Source organism: Eublepharis macularius, chromosome 4 (genome assembly GCF_028583425.1).
Source record: "Eublepharis macularius isolate TG4126 chromosome 4, MPM_Emac_v1.0, whole genome shotgun sequence".
Lineage (NCBI taxonomy): Eukaryota > Metazoa > Chordata > Lepidosauria > Squamata > Eublepharidae > Eublepharis > Eublepharis macularius.
In genome coordinates, this window is record NC_072793.1 from 110942228 (window position 1) to 110951474 (window position 9247).

Genomic DNA, 9247 nt, shown 5'->3' on the forward strand with positions numbered 1-9247 from the left:
GAAATGTTTTCCTGTATCTCTCGAAATTTGCTTTGCTTTTTTTCCTTTTCCCTGCTGTTCAATGTGATCAAAATCCCTCTCATCACAGCTTTATAAGCATCCCATACCGTATGTGTTGGCACTTCCTGACCACTGTTCTGTTGAAAAAAATATTTTCTCTCTCTTTGGATGACTTCAATATTCTCTTGACTCTGTAAGAGATCCTCGTTTAGTCTCCATCTAAATTTCCTAAATCCTGTCGAAACTTTCCACATCATTGGATTGTGATCCGAGCTCACCCTCGGCATGATCTCTATTTTCTTTGTGAGCAGACTTAACTCCTTTGTCGCCCAAATCATATCAATTCTTGAAAAAGACTGGTGTCTCACAGAATAAAATGTAAAGTCTTTTATTTTAGGGTTCCAATTTCTCCAAATATCTTCCAAATGTTCTTGTCCAACCAATTCAAAAAATGATCTTGGTAACTTCCCTGCCTTTTTATATGGTAGTTTGGATTTCTTATCTAACTGCAAGTTAACGACACCATTAAAATCCCCAGCCATTATAATTTGCTCATATGAATATTGATCCAATTTTTGAATTATTTCCGTGTAAAAGTCATCTTTAGCTCCATTTGGTGCATAAATTCCTAAAACCAGGGTCTTCTTAAAATTCAAAAAAATCTCTACTGCCAAATATCTCCCATCTTTTATCTTTAAAAATTAATTTAGGGCCCATTTCCTCCTTTACATATATCGCAACCCCTCTTTTCTTTTGCTTGGCAGATGCCCAAAATTCTTGCCCTAATTGTTTATTTTTTAAAAATTTGCAATCTTGTTCTTTAATATGAGTTTCTTGTAAACATATTATATTACAATTTTGCTTCTTTACCCAATGAAAAATTGCTTTACGTTTTTGAGGTGAGTTCAGTCCGTTAACATTCCAAGATATTAATTTGTACTCCATGTTACTACTTTTTAACAATTCCTGGAAAGTCTCATTATCAAGCAAAAACACCGTCATATCCTGTTTTGACTTGATCACTCTTGCAGATTGGAAATTAAAACTCAAACCTTCAGGTATTTCCCACCTATACCTGATGCCCTTCTCTCTCAATTTTCCAGTTAACTCTCGGTATTTTTTTCTCTCTTGCAAAATTTTCCTTGGCAGCTCTTTCATAATTCTGACTCTGCTTCCCTCCATTTCCAATGGGTTTTGAAAATGCCTTCTTAAAATTTCCTCTTTCATTCTTTTAGTTGTCAGTTGTACAATTATATTTCTAGGTAAATTCTTCTGCTGTGCATAGCTGGAGTTTACTCTATAAACCAAATCCAAATTAGCTTCAATTTCTTCTAGCTGCTTTTCTAAAAATTCTGCCAATATTGCAACTATTTGATCTTGCGTATTTTGCATCATAGACTCCGGCACTCCTCTAATTCTTAGCTGATTTTCTGTAATTTTACATTCCATCACCGCCACACGCTCCTATAATGCTTGATTTTCCAATTTTAAGCTAGAGGTCTTCTGCTCCACCTCCTGCACTGTTTGGTTTGTTGTTTGAAGTTCCATTTTTACATCATCTATACTCTTAGCCAACTCTGTCACCTCTGCTTTTATTAGATCTTTTATATTTTTAGGAAGCTTTCCTCCATTCGTTGTATAGATTGGCCCAACTCTTTGTTGCCATCCAACACTTTTTTTCTAATGCTTCTATAGCAGCTTGCCATTCTTTTCCGCCTTTCTTCATTGTGCCTGGGCTAGCTTTTGCGCCACCCCAAGTATCAGCTCTCTTTCTTAGCTCCGTTTTTGATATCCACTTCTATTTCTCTTATTTTAAAGTCTTATTTTAAAATTTTAAAGTCTTATTTCAAATTCATCTCTTTGACCTTACCAAAATGTCGGGCACAATTTCTCTATGGTATAATATCCTGTTTGCTTGCTCTTCTTTCCCTTCTCAAAATGGCTAACTTCCGCTTCCTGCTGACCTTTCAATTTCACCTTCTCGCAATGTTTTCTTTGTTTTGCTTCCGCAGTCTTCGCTCTTCTCACTTCCTTCTTGAGTTGGTCCCTCTCTAGGCAAAGAAGTTCGCTGTTCTCTATATCCTTTACAATCTCGCGATGCTCAGTCTAGTTCCTCTCAAGCTCCCTCCCCTTTCTCACTGCCGTTATCTTTTGCAAAACCACAGGTATGTGTAAACAAAACTTATTTTTCTCCTTTAGCGCTATATAGTTCCATCCAATTTCAACAATTTTCCCAAAAATTCCTTGCTCCTTTGCTCAGCTAGCAGCCCCGTCTTTTTATTTCACTCCTTTTGCCTCTTTCTTCCACTATTAAGTCCGGAAAACGTGATAGTAATCTTTACCTTCCTTGCTTCACATGGGTTGTTCGTGCTGTTTCTTCCATTTAGAGATGGTCAAATTCGATACAGAGGCTTTGTTTCTGGTGATCTTATGCCGTAGCTCGACTCCAAAGAGCTCTGAAGAGATCTTAGCTCGCTCTTCCCAGAGGGGACCTCAAGGCGATGGGGGAAATCCTTTATTCAGAACCCCCCCCCATCACCGAGATCACAAGCTCTCAGGGTCCCATAGCGTTTTGGACCCTCTCCTACCTGGAGAGGGGTGACAGCAGGCAATGTATGCACCTGGCCTGCCTAAAACAGATGCTCTTGTTTGCCCAGCTCCCCGGGCAACGTCAGGTCGCCATCAGTCCAAACCAGAAGTCCCCACATTGAATAATGCACTTTCAATGCACTTTAGCAATCCTTTGGAAGTGGATATTTTGTTCCACACATGGAAAAGCAGTTCCAAATGTTCACTAAAGAGTATTGAAAGTGGATTATCCAACATGTGTGGAAGCAGCCTATATGGCCTGTACAACCCATTTTAATCCTTTGATTCTATAGTATTGACCAGTAAAATATGAGTAATAAACTGTATCCAATGAACCTGAGTAGCTGATAAGCTTAGCAATTTCATGGATAAAATGGATGAGAAGTCCTTACATCAAGTGTAGTGCATTGTACTCAAGGGGAGAAATTGGCTAAATTTATCCCTTTCTGCATTGTAATATCCCTATAAATCTGTCAGTCTTCTTGAAATGGATTTTCTATGTTAACTGGAATGGTAAATGTGATTAAATATTTGGCTAATTTGTTTCCCCAAATCAAACCAGATATTAAGATGACAGATTTAGTTGTAGTCACCTCAATACAATTCCTGCTGTGCCTTGAAAATCACTATTTACACATGACTAGAGGTGGGCATGGCCTGGGAAAAACCCATAGGCTGTGGGTCCGTGGTCCATGGTGTTTCACAGCCCATGAACTTTTCACAGTCCAGCGCTGGTTTGCGAACCAACCAGGTAGACCCACCAGTCCAGCTGGTGGGCCTACCAGTCAGCTGGTGCAAGGGGGGATTTAAATGTTAAAACGCTCCCAGCTCTGTTTACCAGCAGGGTGGGGAGGCTTCAACGGACCACAGACCAATGGACCTGTGAAAAGTCCATGGGGTCCATGGAAACCAGCCCGATGTATGTTACATTTTGGACCATTTGCCAGTCTGTGCCCACCTCTACACGTAACTATTTGTGCCATATAGCTAATTATATAGCTAATTCACATATGATTTAGCATTTTAATGCCTACTACAAAAAGCCAAAATGTCATAGAATCAATAGAAGTGAAAGGCTATAAAAAGAATGTAGTAGATAAGCTATATATGAATACCATCTTGTAAATGTATCACTCCAACAACATAATTATTATTTGGAATAAGGTTGTCCAAGTTGAACATCATTAATAGAAGTTTTTAAAATAGCCCCATGGTGCACTGAGCAAGAAACAGCTTATGCCATGATAAAATAATGCGCTAGACGTTAAGTACATTATTGAAGCATTCATCATAACTTTTATGGACCTAAGGAGAACAATAGAGAAAATAATAGACTCAGATATCATTTTTTTCAAAGTCCTGTTTCTAAGGGAGGAAGGAGAAAAGGCAAGGGTATTTGGGAAGGAAAGGGTAATGGGAAGAGTGTTTGTGAGGGAGAGGAAAAGGATCACAGTGTTTGTGAGGGAAGGGATAAACAGTAAGGATATTTGGGGTGTGGCACAAGGCCTAAGGGAATTTCAACGAGGAAAAGAGTAAGAGGTTTTGAAAGAAGCGGTAAAGAGTAAGGTGTTTGGAAGGCAGGGGTGGAGGGAAGGGACTTTGACAAGCAAGGTGGACAACATAACAGGACACAGTGGGAGCATTAACAGGGAAGGCTGCCTTGGACAACTGTGGAGACATCTGTCTCCGCAATACACAGCATTTTGGTGTGGGCCCCTGCTTGTTTTTATATATTTTAAAAAGACATTTCAAACATATATAACCCTGTATGATGTTTGACTATAGTAAATGAGTTAGCCAAGAATGTGTGCTCTTACCAAGTGGGAGAGTTAGCTACTGTTAAGAGATTAATCTGACAACCGTTAAATAAGAGACGCTGAATTGATTGGGAGCATCTTCCTAGAAGGGGCTCCTTGCTTATGACTTGCTTATATTTGGGGTAAAAACGTTTATAAACTCATCTAATTGCTCTCCTTTAATGACCTATGTAGTAATGTGAGCATCTGTGACCTCAGCGCCCTCTGGCTGACCCTCTTCTGTCCTGCTGGTAGCCCAGGGAGGACATCCCTAGGCCTTAGAATGCGCAAGGGCTTCAGACACCTCTGCTGTGCATGGACACCAGCTGCACGCAGCCCATCAAGCTGGCCCAGGTCATCAAAGTGCTTGGCTGGACCAGCTCCCAAGGCCAATGCATGCAGGTCTGAGTGGAATTCATGGATGATACTAATCGCTCCATCATCCACAACTGAAAGTGCTTATCCAGGAAGGAGTTGTGCTGACACTGCTGGAATTGGAGTGGGAGGCTCACCGCTTGCACTGATCTATCTCCTTCCTGCCATATCTCCCACCCTTGTGGCCTCTGAATCTTTGAGCGTGATGTGTTGTTGCCTTCCAGCTGAGGATCACTGAAACTTTGAATGCAGTTGAATAAACTGTCTCATGTTCCTTCCCCCCCGAAAAAAGAATGTGCAAGGGAGGGGATTGCAGCACCTAATTCCTCCTCTTGCCCCTGGGTTGCCAGCTCTCTCCCAGTCACACCCAGATTCTTCCTCCCTGGCCTGTGGAGACCACCTCTCTTTTTATAGCCCTATCCTCCACCCTCCTCTCTTAGGCAGCCAACTCTCATCACCTCTAGCTTGCCTCTCCTCCTTTGGATAGAGCCATCGGATTGGTGAGATCCTGCCTCTCCAGTCTGCTCCCACCCTTCTCCTGCCTGCCCTTGTTGCTGGGCGTTGGGCATGGCATCCTGGCCCCACTCAGCCAGCCCAGAGCCTGCTACCTCTCCCTCACCTTCCAGCTTGTCCTACAGAAGGAGCACATTTGGTCTGGCTGGGGAGGGAAGGCTTCTGCTACCTGTGCAACTTGGAGGACTCCCAGCAGCATCACCTCCAGCTCGGAGCCACTGGTCCCCACTCATGCTGGAGAGAATGGGGAGACTGCCTGTGCTGGACCCAGTGTTCCCGTGGCCAAGTTGTCTGCCTCCATCATTATGAGTTCTGGGTGAGTTCCATGTGAGGGAGAAGGGCTTTACCCGCCTTAGCCCTGAGGCCTGGATCCAGTTGAGGTTTGGGAGTCTTGGCCAGGGCAGCCATGTCTCCCAGCTTATTCCTTGTTGAGGGGAAGGGGTCCTTCCGGATGCACCTTCACCACTCCGCTGCTGTTGGGGCTGGGGTCTAATGATGGATGGCATGATTGTTCACTTGGTTTAGCTAATGTTAAGAATGCAGAATAATCATGTTTTAATAAAGTCCAGTCATGCACTCTCAGCCTAACCTACCTCTCAGGGTTGTTGTGAAGATAAAATGGAGGCAAGGAGTCACTTTTGGTCCCCGTTGGGAGAAATTCAGGGTATAAAGTAGTTAATAAATAAATAAATAAACTCCAGCTATATGAATCCATGCCATGGTTACCTGTAGGCTAGAATACTGTACTCACTGTAATGCACTCTTCATGGGTCTTCCCTTGAAGCAAATGTAGAAACTCCAGTTATGAAGCAGCCCAATTATTAGCAGGTGACAGGCAGAACATGCATGTCTCATCCATCCTGCAGTCATTCCAGTGGCTACCAATCAGTTACCAGGCTCAATTCAAGGTACTGGTGATTACCTACAAGCAGGGCTTTTTTTCAGGGGGAACGTGGGGGAACGGAGTTCCGGAACCTCTTGAAAATGGTCACATGGCTGGTGGCCCTGCCCCCTGATCTCCAGACAGAGGGGAGTTGAGATTGCCCTGAAACTAGCCAACTTCATGAAAAAGTCGTATCAGCTTGAAATACATCTCATTTTAAACTGTGAACAGAAATAAAAAAATCAGGGAAAGGGGATCAACTCATAATTATGAGCTGGAAAAATTGCATTCTGTGTCCATTATTTTCTACCGTTATTGTGACACTAGTTTGGGCATGCAGCTCAATGTTTGGATTTCATTTGTATGTCCTTACTGAATCTCTGTATTTCTACACTGACTTATATGAAGGAAATAAAATGCTACACTGGACATTCTCACTTGGTTTTTCACTTAACCACAATGGCCTGCTCAAGTCACAGTGTTGGCTTATGGAACAGCCACGGATCCTATCCTGGTGGGGTTAAGAGTACAGTGGTAGGCATCTGCAACACAGAAGTCAGATTTGGAATGATTATTGTTATTGTTGTTATTGTTGTTATTGTTGTTATTATTACATTTCTAACCCATCCTTCCCACAAGCGGTCTCAGGGCGAGGTACAACAGTTATAAAATACAATACAAATATTAAACAATAGTTCATAAAAACAACAGTTCATATCATAAAATCCACAGATAATAACTGTCCCAAGACGGGGTCAGTTCCAGGTTCCTACCCATCAACATACAGCAGGAGGGAAGCGGACAGATAGCGTACTGAAAAGTCACATTTGATTCTTTAATATCAGAAGTAAAGATAGTAGTACAAGGAATTCAATAGGTCACTGCTGCTCTTCAGCTCATGGACTGGAACCATGAGCTGGTTATGGAGGTTTACCTTTGGTGTTGAGATCCCCTATACTGCTGCCTCTTTTTTTTTTTTTTTGCTTAGTGCCATTGTGAGTGACACTCTAGTAAATTTGTAGATTGATTTTTCCTGGTAGTGAGAGCAGCATTGCTGGTGTAGGAGATGTAATGTGGGTTCAGTTTCTAGAACTACATGACACAAGGAGCACTGACACCAGATTGTCACTGTCCCTCCTTTATCCATCAACAGTTAATAGAAATAAGAGGAGGGTTGTGAGGATTTGGAGGGAAGGGGAAATTTCACACACACACACACACACACACACACACACACACGATTCACACTTTTTAATTTTATTTATTTATATTATTTATAGTTCATTTCTCTCATGGGGATTTAAGGTGGATTACACAGAGTAAACGAATACATACAATCTACAGTGTGGGAGCAATAGGATTTGCATTGTAGAAATCTAGAGCCAATCAGAAATCTGAAAATAGAACTAAAGCAAAGCATAAGTATTAAAATGATGCATTAAAGGATGCAGAAAATTACACAGTAGGGCCCTACTTGCAGCAGCAGGCAGCAGGAGCTATAAACAGTAGTGTAGCCCGCAGCTCCTACAACTCTACCCAAGTAGCTTTCTAAACCATTCTGTGCTGGACAGCCCTATCACCTGTGTAGAAAAGCCCTCTTGAATAAATGTGGTTTTGCATAGTTTGCAGAAATCCAGGGGAGTGAAACCCTTTCTGAAGTCATCAGGACACCCATTCCATAAGGTTGGGGCCACAAAGGAGAATGCATGTGTATGGGCAGCTTTTGATTTTGCCCATTTGTAGATTAACATCAGCAGAAGGCCCTGCTCAGATGAGCCAAACTGTTGTGGTGGAGTATAGGGGGGAGAGGCGATCCCAGAGATATGAGGGACCAAGACCATTAAGGGCTTTTCTCCTCCCTCCTTTTGATCCATTTCCTCTCACCTGCTTGTCAGTCACTCTTCTTTTTCCTTGTCCTCCCTGTATGTATGGCCACTCACCAGCTTGGTCTTCCCTCTTCCTTCCTGCTTACCTCTACACTCCCACTGGCACAGAGAGGGGAAGACAAGCAGGTAGGAAGAAGATGTAAACCACAACTGGCTTGGGCTTCCCTTCCTTGTCTGTTCCAGATCACCCTCATGTTTTCACATAGGAATCTGGTTTGCTACAGCAACCCCAAATGCTGTTTGAACTTGAAGATTTTTTTTTTAAAAAAAACATTGATTGTGCATACTCAAATGTTGCTCTTGCCATTTTTGAATTTGTTGCCCTCTCAGTTTTAAATAATGTCTGTATTTATGGAAGCCTAGGGGTTCCCCTGGGCTTACAGGACCCTAAATTGTACTTGTGCCTGGTCCCATTGTGCAGGTTTTTTAAAATCTGCACGGAGACTAGCTCTTTATTAAATATAAGGCTATGGCTTAGAAGCATGGAGACGGAATTCATGTAGTGAGTATTTCTATTTGTGATGGTATATATGTGAGAACTCACCAAGAAGATGCAATTTTTAGTGTCTCTGTGGGGATTGTAGCAAGTCTCCTGATCCTCTTGCCATCTCACATTGAAGAAGAAAGGAGATCTATGATGATACTAAAGCCACCCACTCCGTTGCTTTCTACTTAAATGTAACCAAGGCATTACCTCCAACCCTGCAATGGTGAATTGAGTGTCTCTCATTTTCTTTAAGGTTCCTGTGTAATAAAGAAAGCAATATAAGTACTCCTGCTGCAATAGAAACACCATGCTGCTATATAGCAAAAAGAAAAGAGCCTGTTCATGACAGCTGGATTTATTTATAGCCTCTGGTCATTGAAATTATCTGCACAGCCTGAAATCTCCAGTCTTATTGCACCTCACAGTCATGCTGAATCTCATCCAGCTGAATTGCACTGGAGTCCAAGCACCAGAATAAAATGCTAATCATGTGCATTATTACACCGGAGTAAAGCTGAATTTCTGCTGTGTGCTCTCCCAACTCTCCAGTCATACTCTCCTTAAAAGTCCCTCTGCATAATGTTAGACATCACATTTTTCAAGTGTCCCTAGCAAAGAATATATATTAATTCTAAAACTTTGGCTCCATTTTAGTGTAATTTTTAAAACCTGGCTATTTTATATCTACCTGTTTCCCCAGGCAGTAATATGCATGATG

The 9247-nt window shown here is 42.0% G+C and overlaps 1 pseudogene; it reads left to right on the forward strand.

Moving 5' to 3' along the window:
- The first annotated feature begins 4700 nt into the window (after positions 1-4700).
- On the forward strand, positions 4701-4909 carry LOC129327631 (40S ribosomal protein S28-like; annotated as a pseudogene).
- The last annotated feature ends 4338 nt before the right edge of the window (positions 4910-9247 follow it).